We start from the raw sequence: 21226 nt of genomic DNA, 5'->3' as shown, positions 1-21226 counted from the left end.
CCCTATAGAAGCCTATGGGCTTCTTTTCGCCGCCCGCTGCGTCGCCGCAACCCCGCCGCATCGCCGACCCCCCCTCCCCCCTTCCTTGGGCTTACCTTCTTGCAGGTCCTCCTGGACCCCGGAAGGTAAGCCCTTCCTCCCCCTATCAACGCAGCCGGACGTCCTTCCGGCTGCAGGGGGGAGGAGGAAGCGCCAGGGACAGCCTGCTTAGCTGTCCCCGGCGTGAAAGCAGCAAAAGCCGGCTTGGAGGTGACGGAGACCCCCCGCAGACCACAGTACAGGTATCGCGGGGGGCCTCCGTCACCGCATTACGATGCCAGCAGCATATGTTAGTACATATGCGGCGGCATCGCGGCGGGGGGGGGGGCGCGAAGGGCGGCGATGTATTTTAATACATCCCGCCCTTACACTGCAAAATCAGTTTGATTTTGCAGTGTAAAGGATTGCCGCTTTAAAAAAACTGGAGATTTCTCACAAAATCTCTCATTTTCTGAATCTCTCATCCTATTAAATCTCACCCAAAGAGTCTCAAAGTTGGTTGAAAGGTTTAAATGAAATGATAACTGGGTCTTTTGTCCCAGGGATGTGCATAAGTAATAGTCACAAGCTACAAATGCAGTCTTTCCTGTCAGAGATGTACAGATACAGGTATTCACACTGCTTTCAATAAGGATATAAGCTACAGTATGTGCACCCAAATTCACTAGGTAAATGTAACTTATAAGGCGTCTAATGCATTATTGAGATGAACCTTTTCTTTCAACTTAAACCTTGATTACCCCTAGCAGTAAATCACACGGACACATGACCTGAAATAACTCACACGGACACGTGACCTGAAATAACGACACGGACAACCACTGCATAAGTTTAAAAAGGTAAAGGGTATTTATTGTGGTATGACCCTATTGAAAGGGATGGCCTAGAGAGCGCTTGACGACCAGCCAGTCATAAACGTTAGCAATGGCGGCGACTACAACGCCCCAACTTGTAACTAGGGCGAGGAACCGCCCCCATTGAATTCAAAGCCAGCCTGCGCTGTGACTGTCTTGCCGCCCCTCCTAGGGCCTAATGAGGACAGTTCTAAAAGTGTCCTGCGTCCCCCCTCGGGGGCAGAACTCACCAGCCTTCCTGGCAGAGGGTGGCAATACCTCACAGTGACCACCTGTACTTCAAACTGGACTGCTGATCGAGAGCGCCCTCCCGCCAATTAATATTAAAATTGATGAGAGCCAAATTTGGGTGACGGCCGAAAGGCCATGTGGTAGGTTAGCACAAGGGAGGGAGGGTGGGAATCCAGACTCAAGAGGAAGATGGATCACCTGACTACCTCTTATATACCTCCACCTAAGCTACCACCCCTTCTACACCTGATTGGCTACCCCATCTACACTGCACTTCTATGGGTAAGTGACACTCTGATTTCTATCTTTGTCATACCATCTCAAACTGCACCGACTCTTATATTCCCTCATGCCTAGGCAGCCCTCGCTCTCTCTAAGGCGTCTAATGCATTATTGAGATGAACCTTTTCTTTCAACTTAAACCTTGATTACCCCTAGCAGTAAATCACACGGACACATGACCTGAAATAACTCACACGGACACGTGACCTGAAATAACGACACGGACAACCACTGCATAAGTTTAAAAAGGTAAAGGGTATTTATTGTGGTATGACCCTATTGAAAGGGATGGCCTAGAGAGCGCTTGACGACCAGCCAGTCATAAACGTTAGCAATGGCGGCGACTACAACGCCCCAACTTGTAACTAGGGCGAGGAACCGCCCCCATTGAATTCAAAGCCAGCCTGCGCTGTGACTGTCTTGCCGCCCCTCCTAGGGCCTAATGAGGACAGTTCTAAAAGTGTCCTGCGTCCCCCCTCGGGGGCAGAACTCACCAGCCTTCCTGGCAGAGGGTGGCAATACCTCACAGTGACCACCTGTACTTCAAACTGGACTGCTGATCGAGAGCGCCCTCCCGCCACAGCTGGGTTCAAAAATTGCCACTTAAAGACAATTACTGTAGAACCCAAGCCCGCCAAACCAATCAATAACTAAGTCAACCAGAGTAACACAAACCTAATCCCCTATCTGCAACAACTGAACAAGTCCTGAAGTAGAACGGCCATGCCTGATTCCGACAAATGTACACCATCACTTCTGTAGAAGGATGGGGTCTCCAGTGCTAAAGAGGGGTGTCTAACCGCTGTGCCTCCCATGGACGTGACCGCTTTGGAGACCGCAAAGTTGACCTTGCGTCTGATCTTCTCTAATGACTTGGGGTTCCAGCAGCCCCTCCAGTTGAAACGAGGCACTATGTCGGACCAAAATATCCGCAATCCAGGCCAAAGGCCTACCAGAGTCTTAAGATCAGCCTCGATCCTCAAAATAAGGCCTATGCTGGTTCCCCGGCTTAAGTCGTTACCTACTAGGTGTATCACCAAAACAAAACATCCGGGCGACCCCAGCGACGCTCTGTATCTGACAATAATGGTAAAAGACCATTCCACCGGAGACCCCTGACACCGAACCAATGTACTGCCTTCGCCCCTAGCTCTGCCCGGGCCCTGACAGCTAACTGATGATTGGATGCCCATAAAATGTATGAATGCCCGACGAACCAGACAGTGGCATGAGTCGTTGAAGGGGGGGAGAAGGGCTGAAAAAGAAAACCCTAACCGGTTAGCATTCAAACTTAAACTGTATAATGCACAACGTAGGGTTAGACATATAATGCACAACATGAATTAGTACACTAGAATCCAAGTGAAGGGGAAAACCTTAAAAAACCTCCGGTGGACTTGAGGGGGGGGGAAGCCAATTGTAATCAGCCCACTATCGGAGGAAAAAGTAAAAAATTCCCTTCACACCGTCGATTCCGTAACGCTGCCGTTACAAAACCGATTGTAAACATAGTTTTCGGATCCAGCGCCGAAGGCGCGTGCTAAACCTTATCTAGACGTATATAAGATTTATAAGCGGAGGACTTCCAGCGGCCGAGTTGCTGAATGGCATTCACTGGAAGGCCCTCCGCTGCTGTGTTGGTGGCCGCACCAATACGGAACGAATGCGTCCCGTAATCGGCGACCTCCAAACCCAACGCAGCCACACAGCGCTTAAACACAGCAGTGAATTGAAAGCGCGTCACGGCCATGTATCAGCATGTGCGAGGAACTGGGCCGTAGCGGCAGGCCTCAAAGGCAGATATGCCGTGGCCAGCCGCACGGCGCAGACCCCCTTTCCCGCTGGGACTTAAAGGATGCCAGCGACCTCTGCCCAACTGATCGGTCTCAGACCGGCGGAGCACACAAAGGACGAACCGTCCTGGAAGACCATGTCTTCGAACCGCACCTAAATCAGTGGCATTCTTGCTGGCCGCAACCAGCTCGCTGACCCTGAAGTCCCTAAAGAACGCAAGAGAGAACGCCACTCGAAAGAGCGACATCTCTTACGCGCTCTCCGCTGTACCCTGAACACAGGCTACAATTCCCACCATGTCTACGCTCGCTGGACTTGCGGGAATACGCTGTCATTGTATGCACTCACGCCCGCAAATCAAAACCCTCGCTGGCGCAAAGGCTCTGGTGGGGCCCCGTTCTCCGCGTAACTTAGCACGGAATATATCTCGGCTGATGCCGCAGCCATGGCAGAATGACAGTCCCGCGCTATAATGCCCGCGCACGAAACAGAGATGGTCATCAACCTACTTACGCTGTTCCCCGGGGACTCCTAAAAAGGACGCCCAGTCCTGCAGCGTGGCTGCACATGCCCTGCTGGTGGAGGGGGCCCGGGATGGCAAGGTAATCCTCTCATGTCTGCTCTATGATCTGCCTTACAAGACATGGAGAAGTGAGCCAAAGGGGCGCAGCGCTCGGTACCAACTCGCGAAACTTTGCAAATTAGAACCGCGACAGAGCATCGGCTATGCCGTTGACACACCTGTAACGTGCTGCGCCATAAAATGCATGTTGCCCTGCAAGCAGCATAATACCAGACGTCCGAGCACACGCGGTGTAAGGGGTGAAAAAGGGGGTGCCTGGTTGTTAGTGTTATGCACCCCTCCTAGGTTATGTCACCATAACCTACCATCTGGCCTGCCAATCTATGAGCCCACCGTCCCACCGCTACAATGATGGGAAAGAACTCGAATAGCAGAAAAACGGCCGTGAAACCACTCCCAATCCATGATTGAGGCCATGGTGCTGCGCGCCATTCGCCCTGAAACAATGCCCCGTAACCCGAGGTCTGCGTACTACTGAAGCCTGGCCGTATGCGAAGGCTCTGCGGTCTAAAACAGTACCCCATTAACGTCCACCAGCAATGGAGACCAGCCGACCAGGTCATAGCGTGTCTCCCGGGACAGCCTAACCATGGCTGGGGAACCTTAGTCCCCGCTGTAGCCCCTTCTCGCTTGTGGCAAAAACCTCCGCCCCTGGGGGGCGGCCCCGCACTCCAGGCTAAGGGACCCCCCAGTAATGACTGGACCTGCCTTAGATTGGCCCTCCTGATGGTCCGGACGCCCTGGATAGGGACCCGCAACCAGTAGACTCTGTCAGCCGGCTAGGCTACGGCCGCAGTCTGCAGGGCCAATCACTGAGCAAGACATGACGCACGGTGGGCCCTTGGTCCTGGCGTCGGCCACTGGCACCCCTAAGTTAGGGTGTCACGGGAGGAGGCAGGAACGGAACCCATGTCCCACTTGGCCCTAAGTGCATAGCGCCAAAATATTGTGGACCAACCGGGTACTTTATAAACAGCTGATAACGCACTAGCAACTTCATCAGTACTAGCATAGTTAGTGGATGCCCCATGAGGGTGAGACAGGTGCTGGCTTAACCGGTATTTACCCGAAGCCTTCTTGGGTACTACTCCTGAAGGGTGAATAACACGTGCTGGGCCATGGGTCAGCCGTGCACGGGCCAACTACTCTGCCTAGCGCTGCCTAGGCTCACACCTCGCGTCTCACCTCGGGGGCATACACCACTGATTTCCAATTCCTGCGTGGCGCTGCCTTGACGTGGCCGGGGATGGGAAAACTAAACCGTAACTAAACCTTGAACAACAACAGGGCCTCTTCCCTGTTAGTGAAGGCATGTATACGGGGTTCCGGCTGGAACAGGACTATGAAGATGTCGCCTTACTTAGAGCTGGTGCTGGCGTCGCCAGTGGGGTGGCTTTCCAGGTCCTATCTGGGTGACTGGCCCCCAATTACAGCATTCGTGGCGAAAAGGCATTTGCCGCCTCTATTACACTCTGCATCGTTGAAGGCAAAGCATTTGCCTTTAGCGGCTGGCTTGTACCCTTCTTGCCAGGGGGAAACTGGCTTCTCGGGATGGGACTCATAAGCAGCGTGGCCTTTACCCATGGCCCGCCACCCTATCCTGACCTGCTTAAGGCCCTCGGCCGTAACCCGTGCGCCGGCGTGGGTCAGACTAAATTTATCGTCCTGATCCCTCCGAGCCGTGACCTTGTAAGCTAGAAAAAAAAACTTGTGCACAAGGACATGTACCGCTGAACGTTGTTGCGCTTTTTGGGTCTAGGGTCAAAATTAGCCAGATGGAAACACTTAACCCAGAGGTGAAAACTCAGATACAAGCTTTCACCGGCACCGGCCGATTTCTTGGCCCTGCCGCAATAAGTTAACGTGAAAACATCCCCGAACTCCCTTTGGCTATTTTTCCCTTTGTGCCTTTATGAAGACCCCTGGACCCTGCAGTGTTGCTGCGATGGACCATGTCAGAGGAAAGCTGGGACTCAGCGACGGGTTTAGACTTGCTAGCCCGCTTCCCCCCGCCCCTGCTTGCTGTGCAACTGCGCGCGCTACTAGCCTGGCAACCTGCGGGGGGTCTAATGGTTCCTGACTCCTCGCAGCGGCGGAGGAATGGCCCGCAGAATATTCAGAGGTATCATACTCATCATGCTCACCATCACCCGGAAGGTCGACAGCATCCAGAGACCCGGCCTCATGCTGCGTCCCCGCTGTAGCTGCAGTTGCCTGCGTGATGTTCTATCCAGAATGATGGTCCACGTCCGCGGCTGCCCGCCGGGGAACTGATGAGACCTCGAAAGAAGCATGCAAAGTGGTTAGCGACTCACTCATGACCAGTGCAAAACACAACCCCACCCTGAAATTGTGAGGGGGCGGATGTAGCACCATAGCCAACTCTGCTAGAAGGGGCCTGAGGGCTGGGCGTGGATACCCGCCTGACTGGTGGGAGCCGGGTGTGGCTGGACGGAATGCCCAGGGAAACCCGCTTAAGCCTGGGGAGAATATACAAACTATACACAGTTAGGGCCATGGTGGGAATGGAACCACTAACCTCAGTGCTGTGAGGCAGTAATACTAACCATTTCACCATGCATGCTGCCCAAGGCCTGCCCAATCTCGGCCGTAAGGGCCGTGAAACCGCCCCGCACGGAAAACCACTGACTGGGACGGGTGAGTAGATGTGCCCGAAGTGCCGTCGGGACGGGTATTGGGTCTGAAGGTCCGGGGCAAGGAAATGGGCCCGGAACTTGGGTAATACCCAGATGGGTTACCTGTGCGGGCGTGCTGCCTTGTGGCGATGCACATGGTGCCCCCTGCCCTGACGGGGTGTAAATTGTGAGATTGATAATAAATGGGAGCCCCCGCCATGGGCTTATGGCACTGGCAGCGCCATGACCGGGTACCCGACCCCCCAAACGAGGAAACCTGCTTGACCCCGGAGGGGGGGGCGTTGTGGGAGGTGCGGTGTCCTGATGGACCCAGGGGCCTGTGGGTAGCGGGGGTGCCCTGGCTAGGCAGGTAACCCCCTATGTGCAGGCTAATAGGGCCCTGTGATGGCAGGGAAGCAAAGCTGCCAGCAGAGGGAGCCAGAGCTCCATGGCCTGCTGCCAGGATGCCTTGGAGGGGATCCAGGCCGCCCTCATACCTGGGTGACCTGGCCCCTCCCTGTACGACAGGGATGCCTGACCCCCCGCCTGGTGTTTTGGCCTGGGGGCCCGCCGCTGGAGTTGAACTCCTGGGCGGCTCATGTGACCCCCCTGCTGCCGATCGGGCACGTTTTTATAGCACCCAAAAGAGGACTGGGGTGGGGAGCAGTAGTCGCACTAGCGCCGGAAGGCTCCCCAGAGAAGCCGGGTGAGCCGGGCGGAGGCGCGGGGACGGGGGACTGTGCAACCGTGTGCACCCCCCGCGCCCCGCTCGGCGCATGCGCCGCACGAGAGGACGCAGACAGGTCCAGCGGCGCGCCGGGCGGTGATCTGCCCGCCGCTGGAGGGGGAGAGGGAGTGCTGGGAGAGCCCACTTGTTGCGGTGCTCGCAAAGGGCTATAGGTAGTTGTCCCCGTAGTCCGCTGTGCCTGTCTGCCGCCACCTTGTGCCGCTGCTGCAGACAGTGGCCGGGCAGACTCGGCAAACCAGCGGGGGTGGGGGGGGTGTGATCTACGGGAGCGGCGCATAGCTGATGGCCGGGCAGACTTGGCAAAACCAGCGGGGGGGGGAGTGATCTAAGGGAGCGGCGCATAGCTCCTGGGAGGAGGGGAATATGAGCTATTGACCAATTTAGCACTTAACTTTTGAATTATCTCTCCTTCAGATGCGCCCTTTGATCCTGAAAATCCAGACTCAAGAGGAAGATGGATCACCTGACTACCTCTTATATACCTCCACCTAAGCTACCACCCCTTCTACACCTGATTGGCTACCCCATCTACACTGCACTTCTATGGGTAAGTGACACTCTGATTTCTATCTTTGTCATACCATCTCAAACTGCACCGACTCTTATATTCCCTCATGCCTAGGCAGCCCTCGCTCTCTCTAAATACTGAGCATGTGCAATTATTAGTTTATATATAATTATATTGCCATGTTAGAATTAGAGTTTAATGCTGTATACGTTAGCACTGAGAATAATTACTAAGTGGGAACCCCTAATTAGTACTTACAACTGCTAGATCATAGGGCAGTGTGTTGAAGAGCCTGTATTTTTCTGCCTCTGGAACACTAATTATTGGCGAATGAAAGAAATGTGACTTCCTGTAAGCAAGGAGCACAAAGTACACTCTTTTTTGTCCCTGAAGAAGAGTGGAAAGATGTATCTATTAAAGAAAATTATAGGAACGTTTGAAAAGAAAGAACTTTGACAGGCTCTTGATTAACATCTGAACCCTCTTATGCCCTATGTTTAGAAGGATTCTGATAAATGTAATTATTACAAAAAAATATAATTGCTTTATACATCAAAACACTTAAGAGGGACATTGTTAAAAAAGTGCTTCCTGGATTGCTAATAAGAGAATTTTACAAGTCATTCAATTATGGAACAACTGTGTGCGCACAGCATTCGCAAAATACACATGCGTTGCGGCAATTAGCAAATAAAAATCCATACACATAGAAGTTGCAGAGTAGTTGCAGTTTGATTGACAAGAATCTGGCATTTAGGGGAGGAAACATTGCGTTTTCTGGGTGTGAAACCGCAGGCATGCCCAGGTGGGTCTCTGACGTCAGTGATGACTACTTCCAGCCTACTTCTTGAGCAGATTAGTGAAAGTCCTAGGCTGGAGCAGATGGAAAAGGCTGTTTGATGGTTCACTATTTGCAATGCATTCACTATTTGGTAAGGGACGGTTTTTCTGTCTGGACAGTGACTTATTCATTGCAGGCAACTGCTTTCTCTCTGACTCAATGCTGAATTAGGCCTGGTAGGAAGTATGGGCAATCATCATCCAACCGACCAACAGTGCTATCCAGGACTGAAGAGAGCCTGGCTGGGCCCAGATAGTTTTCCAGGATGCATCATTGTGGGGAGGCTTGGTCATGTCCCTTTAGAAAATAAATCTAGTGTGGCAAAAAGGAGTGTTGGGTGCTGTCGAGGTGTCGGGTGCACTGAACCCCTCAACCAGGGGTAAATCCAGGAGGGGAACAATCAGTGTGACTGCTACACGAGCCTTAAAGGCAGAGGGGTTTGCTGCTGCTCAACAGCAGCAGTCTCTCTTGCCACAATGTAGCCCAGCACACAGCAGTGACTGGTTTAAGGAGAATAGCTGTTGGGTAAGGGTGGGGGGCAGTGGGGGACCTGTACCCTTGCCAGGTCCCTCCATCAGGCTAGGGCCCAGGTAATTAGTGCCTTCCCCCACCTCGCTGTGCCACTGGTACTATCTGCACACACTGTTGCTATGGCCAATCAAATGTGGCCATACGCATTTCTCCAGTGACCCAGAACTTTGCCCAAGTGACTGGATTTTCTTGTATATTGGTAAGTAAAGCTGGAATATAAGACAGTTTTTAATACCTTGATGACAAACACACATTTATTGTAAATAAGCCTTTATTGTAAAATAACTATATATTTACCAGTTTACCAAAGCACGATAACAGTTTTCACAGTGTCATGTTGCACACTGTGTGCAAACACAAGGTAAGGTGTTCCGCTACCTGGAAACCCCCCTTCCCCACAGCCTGGCCAGTGGCCACTACTTTTCATTTAAAGGATGCAATAGACTTGCTGCACATGCCCAGTGACCACAGATTTTCCTACTAAATGCGCTGTGTTTGTGTCTGTGGTTCTGAATGGTTAGTCGCACCAGAGAGAGTAGCTGCACATTTAATTTAAATGTGTGCAAACCACTTTCAGTTCTTAAGCTGTGTACACACGGGCAAAAATCGCTGGTATATTGCCAGCGATTGGATTGGTGCGCGCTCCCCTTTTCAGCCCCTAATGGTCGCTGGTTGGAGGAGCATGCTCCTCCGACCAACGACTTCCCCTGCCTCTTCTCCTGGCATAGTGTCATTTTCATCAGCGACCATCTCAGGGGGCGTACCATCAATAGTGCGCAATTAAAACAGAGTGCGGCTAGTGTGATTGCACCCAAGGGCATAACATCCAGAGAATACCCCAATAGAGATACAATAGATACAAAGAAAGGTGTTTTACACACAGCGCTCAGTGTATAACCTCACAAAGCAGTGGAATAAATACAAGCAGATATCACCATTTGTTTCCAACTGGTTCCTTAATTGGAGAGTTCACTAGACAGGATTTGTAACCTGAAATGATAACCACCAAATCTCACAATACATGTGAGTGGGTGGAATAAAGGGATAACATACTGTAGTGCAAAATATCCTTGGTTAAAAAAAAGAATTTAATATAAGTCCGCACTTACAAAGAGTAGACTTTAAAAACAGCATAGGTAACAAACCCACAGGCAAAGCTGCTAACAGTCAGGTGGATCCGGCAGACCCAGTCACAGGTCCATATACCAGTCCGGAACTAGGGGATGGAGTCCGCTGCTGCACGCCAATAAGACCGTCAATCAGCCTCTTCTTCCTGGAGTGTCCTGGAGAGGACAACCAAACTTCCTCTTCAGGGGGCGGGGACAAGGCTGACTCTCAAAGCCCAGCCCCTAATCCACACAATCTCAGCTATTCGCCAGGCACAGCTATATTTATTCTTATAATGTTATTGCTTCTGCTCCAATCCAGTACCTGCATTGCTCCACATGATCACTGCAGCCTATCTGATCCTAGAACCACCTATTTAAACCTCTCCAGGGTACAAGTCCAAGGGGCAGATGTATTAAGACTGGTGAAGTGATAAAGTGGATCACCAGCCAATCATCTCCCAAGTGTTAAGTTAAAGGCTGAGTTTAACAAAATGTCAGTTAGGAGCTAACTGGCTGCTGCATTTTTACCTTCCACTTTATCACTTCACTAGTCTTAATACATCTGCTCCCGTCTGTAACTATGACCTCTGTTCCAGCCACTCACGCCTCGCCAGCCGTGTCCTACCTTCAGGCTTGTCCCAGTCATATAAAGGTGAATAGGAGGGTAGATGTGCTAGAAGATACGGTCTGAATTCTTGTTTTTCCCACTCCTGGGATTTTGGAAAATTGTATTGGGAAGCCTAGTGCCAACTATGGTTGTAGGAGAGAGAATAAAGCTTGGAGGCCTGATAATTCTCTTTCTCATGCAGAGCACTGAACAACTATGTTTATATAATGTAGACATACAGAGGAGGGGCAGATACCAGGATACCCCATTGTTGATGGCTTTCTGGCTGCTGCTCTGGGAGATGACAGCCAAAATAGTGCAGCAATGGGTGGTGCAGGGGGCAAGTCACAACTTAGGGGTTCAGTGGCAATTCATGGCATAGAAGAGATTACAAGCATTGTACTCTTCTGGTGCTGCTACGATTACACAAATCAGTGCACATCATGTCATCGGCCAACCAGACCACCCACATCATTTGGTAAATGGTCCAGTGGGTAGCAGCTGGCTCCTGGAGAATCTACCACTTTTACATCGCTGTTTATCTAAAGGTGATGAACCAAGTTTAGATGTCTAACTAGATGCCATCAACCACTAGTGGTCGATCATGGTATTGTCAACCTAAACATGTTTGACCCTTTATCCCGGAACCTTAAATGTGTAAATATAATAGCCTGTGATTTGTCAGCACCAACATGATTTCCAGCAAGGTCAGTTTATCCTTAAAATGTAATTTTTTTTTTTAGCAACTGTTGTACCAATGCCTGGAAATCATGGAATAAAATATTTGGACCTACAAATCACTTTTCTAAAAAAAAATTAAGATTCTAAAGCAATGAATTCAAGAGTTTTGGCTCAGTATCAGCAATAGTGCGGTAAACTGAATCAAATGACATTCATTATGGACCAAACTTCCTTTCTAATGTAATGGAATAGCATGTGCATGTGATTTAAAGTATATAATAAAATCCATAGTTACATTTTGAACAAAAAAAAGGACATAAAAAATATCAAGTAGTAAAATACGTAAAGTTTATATTTACCTTTTACCATTTTTTTTTTGTTTTTTGCAAAAGTATAACTGTACATTTTCCTGTAGGTTACTTTGTGGTATGCATAATGAGACCCTCTTTGTACACATAATAGACAGCTAGATTTCCCTGAAATTAAGGAGTAACAGCATATAATCATAGTCACCGTTACATGATCAAACAGTCACCCAATGCAGTAGCTGCTGATCACAGGAAGGTTTCTACAGAACACTAGAGTAGTGTGTGGCGCATTGTAAGACCTGACGTATGAGTGCATGGAACACATTGTACTGGAACTGCTTGTTTCGGCATTTTTAGACTTCTACACTAGCTATTTTTATATGGCTTCTCATCAATCAGTCTGCAGTCCTTACTGCTGCAATCACTGCTTCCTACTGGACAGAATAGTTACAGTAAGGCAACAAATGTAGGAGACTGACAGAGCGCCTGACAGCACAGCTTGGACTCTCAACAGGTGCTGTCTGCCAACCCAAACAATGCTCACCAGCAAGCTGCCATGATCTGAAAATATTTTCCGCTTAGTCTGTAGAATTAGGAGAGCATGCACCATAAAACTGCTTTGAATATCCGAGAAATGATGCTACAGATGAATATAGGATCATCTAAATACAGCCGAATTAATATCGCACTGCATATGCAGTTTATGAAATATATCCCTTTTTTTTCTTTATAAATATAAAATGACATATTATTCATTTGATTTTATTCTAGATATACTATTCACCATTGTTGCTCTATTCTTATGCAACATACATTAGTAAAAGGGTTTTGGCACAGCGGGTGGAAACAAGGTGACAGATGATAATCTAAGGCAGTGGTGGGGAACCTCAGGCCCGGGGGCCATATGCGGCCCCCGAAGCCGGTCTGAGTGGCCCTTCTACCCACCCGGTGGCTTTGCCGGGAGTCAAGTACAGAGGACTTCTTGTGAGAGGTCAGTAGTTCTTGCGAGATTCCTCTTTATTAACAGCAGCCAGAGACTGTCAGTCCTATTCAGCTGCAGCCGCCGGAGCGTGGGACGGCTGCAACAGGACAATTTGTAAGAGAAATTTTTACATATGGCCCCCGAAGGATTTTTCCACCATACAATTGGCCCTTGGCACAAAAAAGGTTCCCCACCCCTGATCTAAGGGGATAAATAAGGGTGCAAAATACCTATCATTAATTATTCCCAACACCGCTGCATTTTTATAGGTAGTACAAGACTGGATGGTGCAAAACTTATCCAAATGAAAGCGTTCTGTATGGTGACGTCTGAAAATTGAAAAAGGCATTGACACTCCGCCGTTATTGCCACCACTCCCTGAGAACAGGATTAGGTCAACAGTCAAAAGTTCAACCACTATTGGTCCACAGGCAGAAGGTCGACACATGAAAAATGTCAACATGCATTAGATCGACATGGGCAAAAGGTTGACACAAGCAAAATGTCAACTTGGAAAAGGTTGACATGCATTTTTATGTTTTTATTGTTGTTCCTACTTTACCATCCGATTAGCATAGAGGGAGAATATAATAATGTGCTGAGTACAGCGAGGCACCATGCAAAAACAAGAGGAATGCAGCGAGCCATGAGAGGGGATGCGATACACTAATATGCTGTCCATGTCGACATAGACATACAAAAATATGAAACTTTCAAGTTTACCCTTTTCCCATGTCGACCGTTTTCATGTCGACCTTTTGCTTGTGTCCACCATTTCACCATGTCAACCTAATGCATGTCGGCCCCTTTCTTTTGTTGACCTTCTGCCTGTCAACCAATAATGGTTGTCCTTTTGACTGTAGATCTAGACACTGTCACCTAATGTTCCACACCCATGTTAACTCACTATTAACACCTCCAAAACAATCACTTCCTGTCAATATCTTTTTCATAATATCCTTACTACAGGTGGGATCAGGTGGGATCACAGTCATAGGCGAATCTAGAATTATGGCAATGGGTGGTCCCAGATCTAGACATAACAGAAGGGGGACCTTTGCGCGGCGCAGCCGCGCATCAAAAAGGGGGTGTGGCCTCATGGGAAGGAGGCGTGGCATCACAAAAAGGGGTGTGGTATTACACTTTAGACCATACACAGTAATACCCATTACACATAAAGCCACACGCCGTAATGCCAATTACACATAAGGCCACACACCATAATGCCCATTACACATTGTGCCAAACATCATGATGCCCATTACATACTATATAACAAACCGTAATGCCCATTACATATTTGCCACATAAGTGCTGCTTACCTACGTGCTCATTGCTAAGGGGTTCTTGCTTGATGGCACCATAGTACCCATTACACATGGTACCGCGCACCACAGTACCCATTACACATGATGCCGCACACCATAGTACCCATTACACATGATGCCGCATACCATAGTACCCATTACACATGATGCCGCGCACCATAGTACCCATTACACATGATGCTGCACACATAATGCCCCTTACATATGATGATGCACACATAATGCCCCTTACGCATGATGCTGCACACATAATGCCCCTTACACATGATGCTGCACACCGTAATGCCCCTTACACATTAAGCCACACATTATGCGTAATGCCCCACATACCGCCACTTGTAGCGTCCCTTAAGCAATGCCCCCAAAAGTGCCACTTACTGTAAATTTTTATATGAGCCTTCGCTGATGCTGCAGGGAGAGATGGAGAGCGGTGCAGCTGCTTCTATGGGAAAAGGAGCAGAGCAGAGCAGAATGCAGTGCAGAGCACGCTCCCACTCCCCTCCTGGTGTTTCCTCTAGCCGAGTGGACATTTGAAATATTGTGCGCGCTGTTGTTGTGTGTGACGTCGGGGGAGCACGCCGGGCGCCGGCACAACATGATTAAAGGGGGGGCGGGCTGAGGTGAAAGCGGGTAGAAGAATTGGAGCAGAAGCTGCAGGGGTGATAGTCATTGACAGCTGGGCAGAGAGCAGGGGGCTGCCCGGCTGTATTCAGAGCACTGCAGGTCACGGCTATTTGAAATAATACCCCTTTCACAACAGAAAATGCAGGGATTTACCCGGGAATATGGTCCCAGGATCATGCAGGGATATTCCCAGGCCGACCCCTTGTACACCAGCCTAGTCCCTGCATTTTCTGGTGTGAGGGGAGAGAAAACCACTCCCCTCTCCCTACCCCTCTTTAACCAACCAGCTATATCTTTGGAACCAACTCTCCCATTTACATGACACCAGTATCATATTGAAGAACTTTTGAGTTGGCTTTAAATGATTTTGGTCCTGTGAAACTGGGCTGTTTGGTTCCAGAGAAGACTGCCCTCAAAGAACATAAACAGTCATGAAATTACATTTAAGAAATGAAAAAAAAAAAAAGGTTTAACCTCAATATCCCTGGAACCAATTAACCCATATGAATCCAGCCTGGTATCAGATTGAAGGCCCAGCGATTTGGGTTAGACTGAGATCAACCTCGAGCTTCAGTGATGCCGAAGGGGGAACTGGCAGCCGTCGGAATTAGCGGGTCCCATGTTATCCTATAGGGAAAACGTTCCAGCTTTGCCTGGCAGTATCTCTGGTTCCCAGGGGGCTAGAGACACGGGGCTGGGCTCGTTGGAAAGCCCCAGCCCTCAGCTACAAAATGGGCTAATGGGTGGTCCTGTGCACCCCCGGACCACCCCCTAGATTCGCCTATGATCACAGTGGCACCTTGGCACATGTGATTACAGCATATAATCTGTTGAGTGAGCATTGGCCATTGCGGAACATAAATTAGGCCCTATATGGAAAAATAATCTTTGCTAAGGCCAGAATAATTACACAATTACAGTAGTTACAAGTTTTAAAAATTCACTCTTTTGCAATTTCAAATTATTAGTATTACTATTATTATTATTATTATTATTATTATTATTATTAATAATAATAATAATAATAATAATAATAATAATAATGGTTTTCAGGTGTATTTGTGACATATACACCACCTGGTTAACTGGGTGTAGGGTGTACGACAGGTCTGGTCCAGGTTTTGTAGCTGGCTGAGATCATCAGCCAGGAATTATTTATTTATTAACAGTTTCTTATATAGCGCACACATATTCTGTAGCGCTTTACGGAGATTATTTAAACAATCACATCAGTCCCTGCCCCAGTGGAGCTTACAATCTATATTCCATACCACATGTACACGCACACACAGACATTCTAGAGTTAATTTGTTGGAAGTCAATTAACCTAACAGTATATTTTTGGATTGTGGGAGGAAACTGGAGTACCTAGAGGAAACCTACGCAAGAACAGGGAGAATATACAAACTCCACACAGTTAGGGCCATGGTGGGAATAGAATTCATAACCTCAGTGCTGTGAGGCAGTAATGCTAACCATTACACCAACCATACTAGTAAGCACCAATAGGCTGTGTGGGAGTGGGTTTGGTATCAGGGTGCCAGGATGAGGAAGATCCACTGTTCTTGTGTACATCAGCTGTGGTTGAAGGTGAAACCCCACTTCATTGCTTTATTCAAGCAGATGGGGAGCTGCCAGGGAGAGTAAACAGTAGCTGGGTGAGTAGGGTGAACTGACCAAAGGAAAAATAGTCTTTCATTGCTTTATTCAAGCAGACAGGGAACTGCCAGGGAGAGTACAACAGTAGCTGGGTGAGTAGGGTGAACTGACCAAAGGAAAAATAGTTTTTCTTTTTTTATTTGCAAGCTCAAATACAGATGATATAATCCAAAATACAAGCACATAAAATGATGCAGGATGAGTTTGTCCTGATAATGGAAGTGGGTCAAGACATTGAGGAGTTTTTGTACACATTTGAGACAATAGTGAAGAGGTTAGGTTGGTGTGCATAGGCATGGGTCAGCAGGTTAACACCATATTTTACGGTAGCAGTTAAAAAAACTTACACTGCCGTGCCTGAACAGCAAGTTGCTTCATATACCCAAATAGAAGTCACTATACTTGCTAAGATAGTGGTGACAGGGCCTAGGAATGCTCAAATATTCCACGACTGGCAGTTTACCCCATCAGAAACACCTCAACTCCAGTTAGCAGAGTTGGCCAGAATTGAAGTCTGAAGTGAATACAGTCCACCTAGTGACAGTAGCCATGTATACAAGTACTGCACTGGGCGGGCACTTCAGGCGTACCCACAGACCTTCGAAGGCTTAGCTATAGTCATTGAGTGTTACATCACACTGGGAAAGATAACAAAAATGCCTGAACAGGACCCAGAACTTATACCTGGACCCCACACCTAGGTACTGGCATAAACTGTAGTGAAAACGATGTGTGTTTGTTGCAATTGTCCAAAGTGTTCTTAACCTAATGTGCACATGTTAATGGCTGGTCTGGCTATTTTTCCCATTGCGCGATCCATGGGTTAAGAACACTTCCCTTACTTAGGAAGTCAACTTTGTTCGGAGTGGAAATACAAATAAAAGGCTGTGAAACCTGGGCTCTGGGTAATACTGGGAGTAAACTGACATTTGCGTACAGAAAGTTAGTGCCAAAAGGAGCATTACCTACTGTGAAGGTTCTCTGTGTACATGGGGCTATGGAAGAATATTCCTGGGTACAATTTCCAGTGATGTTTAATGGACATGTACTATGACTAGTAACCATAGTTGCCTTGATATACCTGTAGCATCTGTTCTATGTATACCTAACAAGATTTTAACTGATCAGGGAACTTCCTCTATGTCCAAATTGATGAAAGACCTGTGTCAATTATTAGGGGTACAAAGGATAGCGAGTTTGGTGTACCACCCACAAACCAATGGATTGGTAGAGCGGGTCAAACACAAACAAATGATTAGATGTAATTCAAGATGGTCTGGATTGGGATCTGTGTTTGCAAAATTGCATTGCAAGAATTGCCTCAATCTTTTACTCTTGTATGGGAGACAGCTCCAGGTTCTAGACCTGTTGAAAAGGAATGGGATCAACAACCTGACCAGGAACCTTATGTTGGGCAGTTTGTACCACACCTGTATAACCATTTAAGATAAATAAGTCCCTTTTAAAAAGTGGCATATGGACCAAGCTCAGCAGTGCTGAAAACACAACTATGACATAACTGCAGTAGTTCAGTCATTAAAACAAGGTATCAATTCTTGTTCCAACAGCAGAAAGTAAATCGTATGCCTTTTGGCATAAACAATACAAGTTTATTTAAGTGGTAAGGCCAGTCAAATACAAGGTACACCAGGAAGATAGAACATGATTATCATGCTAAAACCCTGGCAAGATTAGTATTACACATAACTCAGGTTTCATAATAAAAACTGTAGAAAGGCTTGTACCAATTGAAGAATAGTTAAGTGGTTGGAAGCTCGGAGATTCTTTAATGACTTTAGGCAATTGAATACAGTTTCTCAGTTCACCGTCTGTCATATGCTTTGAGTTGTTCAATTGGTGGAGAAGTAAGCCAAAAGTCAATATTGACTACACTCGATTCAACTAAGAGTCTAGAATGGCCATTTGAATGTCAGGATATTGTTTTAGTAATGAGTGTTACCTTTTGGTTTTCATGGGGCTCCTTTAACTTTTCAAAGAGCAATGATTAAGCCTTATCCAGAGTATGGAGCTGCATACTTAGATGACATTGTGATTTTTAGTAAAGACTGTGAGTCACACCTCTCAAAGGTGAAGGTCATTCTTTCCTTTCTCCAGACACATGGGTTTACTGCCAACCCTGATAAATGCACCATCTTTATGTCAGAGGCTAAATACTTTGGATATGTAGTTGGCCATGAACAGGTAAATCCCCAAATGAATAAAGTGGAGGCTATATCTTCATGGACCAAACCAGTAAAGAAAACACAACTTAGAACCTTGCTCAGGTTAGTTGGATACTATTGCAAATTCATTAAAGATTTTTAAACCAAAGCAGCGCAACATACCGAATTTTTAAAAGAAAATAATTCAGATAAAATAATATGAACTGATGCTGCTAAGGCAGCTGGGAAATATGTGTTGGCTTCTGCTTTGGATTAAAAAAAGTAGTTTATTCTTCAGACTGCCGTTTCCGTGACATGTTTAGGAGCAGTGTTGTACTAAGAGGTAGAAGGAGAAAAAAGACCTACAGTATACTGTAGCTTAGTTGCTACCATGTGAGAAGAGGTACTGTATAAAAACCTGCTGCTTTTTCCTTACCTGTTGGATGTTTCTTACAAGTGTCACAATACAGTAAATAAGCAGAATTTTTTTAATTGATAATGCTTATAAAATAAAATGGTAATTCAGTCATGGGGGCTCTGGGCTATGAACATAACTGGTATCAGTTGCGTTTGTTCATTGACTCGTCAGAAGTTAAATGGATCTTCTGCAAAACAGAAGTAAATTTCTTTCTGCATGTACTGAGCCTGCTGCAAACATGAAGTTGGTTTTAGTTCTCTATCTGAGATTTAGGTGAAATATCTGTGGAAATGTAAAGGTCATTGTAGTTTAGCTAGGGTTGCAATTATTATTATTACAGGTTGAGTATCCCTTATCCAAAATGCTCGGGACCAGGAGAATTTTGGATAACGGATTATTCCGTATTTCGGAATATTTTAATATTTCAATGATGTATTTTGAAGTATCTTGCATTTATGCTGTATAAACACATAATATACACACAAATATATTTTATTACCACATAAAATACACACAAATATATTTTTAATTGTTCAAAAAACAAGGTTTCAAAACGTGAAACAAAATGTGTGTACTATCTCAGCACTGAATTTGAATGCCAAGCAATCATTGTCTTGCACATATATAGTGCCAGGTACATATCATGTCCCCAGTGATGCTGTTACAAATGTCCCCAGTGAGTTTTTAGCAAAAAAAATTTTTTTTTTCACTTTCTGGAATGTCCGTATTTCGGAATAATTCGGATAACGGATATTCGGATACGGGATACTCGACCTGTATTATAAAAAAAAAATTAACAATGGAACTTAAGGCCCACATATACTACTGCAATTTGGCCAAATAGCATGTGTTTGGCATCCGAATCGACCACATGCGCAGTCCCGTGTGCATTGGATCAGAGGTTGGATGTGCTGCACATAAGATACATTTTATGCGCGGCTGTCAGATGTATCTTTCCATTAAACTCCCCCGGCAGCATGTGATTTATCATATGTAAACATTGGTATATCAAGTGCCAAAATGGTTGCGGGGACTCACAGGGAGATGTTGGGGAAGTTCAAGGGTCCGACTTGTCTAAGCCACAAGTCGAACAAGTGTAAAGGGGCCTTTAGAACCATAGCTTAAATTATCCTTGTTGTCCCATTTTCACCCATGTATCTATTTTTTACTCGCACAGCTCTTTTTCAAATGTTATCCCCTTATTTTTATTGCAACACCCCTGTTTGTTGTCATAATCATATCTCTTGTTTCATTTATGTAGGGTGTTTCAGTGACACTAATTCACAGAAATAATGTTTGTTACCTTATCATTTTCCATTTAGTTCCAGTGACTAAATGTTAATGTCCCTTGGGAGCTTTCCTGGGAAATGAAAGCCAGCCAAAAACATCATCCCTAGTGCTAATTTCTAGACATATAGCTATGTTTACCATACAAATATTTAATACTTTACATTTGAACCACTGTTTTATTTTTAGCTGGAAAAGGCAGATATAATCTCATTGGAACAGAAAATAATTATAACATGTTACTATATTTTGCAGAACTGGTGTTTCTCAGAAAGCATTCTCTCATTTTTCCTTGTCATTCCTATTGATGTTGCCTCCTTATATATGCTTGTGTGTGAGTCTATCTATCTATCTATCTATCTATCTATTTGTGCAGGGGCCCTTTAAGAGAGGAGGCCCATTTGTTGCCTCTACTGGCCGGGCCCCCTCCTTTCTGCCAGGAACATTGCTTGCCTAAAGGTGGCCATACATCTACAGATCGATTGTCAGATTGGGCTGGTTGGAACAAAATCCTGGTAATTGATGAGAGCAAATGACAGTTGACCATTTGCTTTGAAATGCTGGAAAACTGCCAAAATGTCATTCAGATATTACCAGGTTTTTGTTCCAACCAGACCAATCTGACAATCGATCTGTATATGTATGGCCACCTTAACACCTAGCGCAGTAGAGTCTGAGCACTGAGCACTGAACACTCAGATGCTACTGCTCATGCACGAACCGCCGGAAAAATGTCGCAGCGGCCATTTTCCCAGTGATTCTGGCATCATTGCAGGCGGGTAAATATTAAAGAATGGGTGCACGGCCCATGTGCACTTCGCACATTGCATCCATTATAAATACCCCATTGCATTTGTGTAATAAAATAGTACATATGACACTTATTTACAAAAAAAAAATTACAATTAGTTGTGTTATTATATGTAAAAACCAAATATGTGAAACCAAACACCTCCGCATAATTGTGTTTTTTGTGCTTAAAAACTTAAAATATAACCTTGTTAAGAATGCTAC

At 46.6% G+C, this 21226-nt stretch overlaps 1 long non-coding RNA gene across 5 annotated transcripts in view; it reads left to right on the top strand.

Moving 5' to 3' along the window:
* Window positions 1-7131: 7131 nt before the first annotated feature.
* LOC146074824 (uncharacterized) overlaps window positions 7132-21226 on the top strand; it is a 239579-nt gene continuing 225484 nt past the window's right edge. For 3 of the 5 annotated variants that reach the window (XR_014473463.1, XR_014473461.1, XR_014473460.1), the window contains exons 1-2: window positions 7132-7319; window positions 7582-7714. This is a non-coding gene — a long non-coding RNA (uncharacterized LOC146074824). The remainder of the gene's footprint in view (window positions 7320-7581; window positions 7715-21226) is intronic. The other 2 variants (XR_014473464.1, XR_014473462.1) reach the window with 1 other exon arrangement.

This window comes from Crinia signifera, chromosome 4 (genome assembly GCF_055691185.1).
Source record: "Crinia signifera chromosome 4, ASM5569118v1, whole genome shotgun sequence".
Taxonomy (NCBI): Eukaryota; Metazoa; Chordata; class Amphibia; order Anura; family Myobatrachidae; genus Crinia; species Crinia signifera.
The sequence above is the reverse complement of the archived record's forward strand: the minus strand, read 5'-3'. Positions and strand labels throughout refer to the sequence as shown.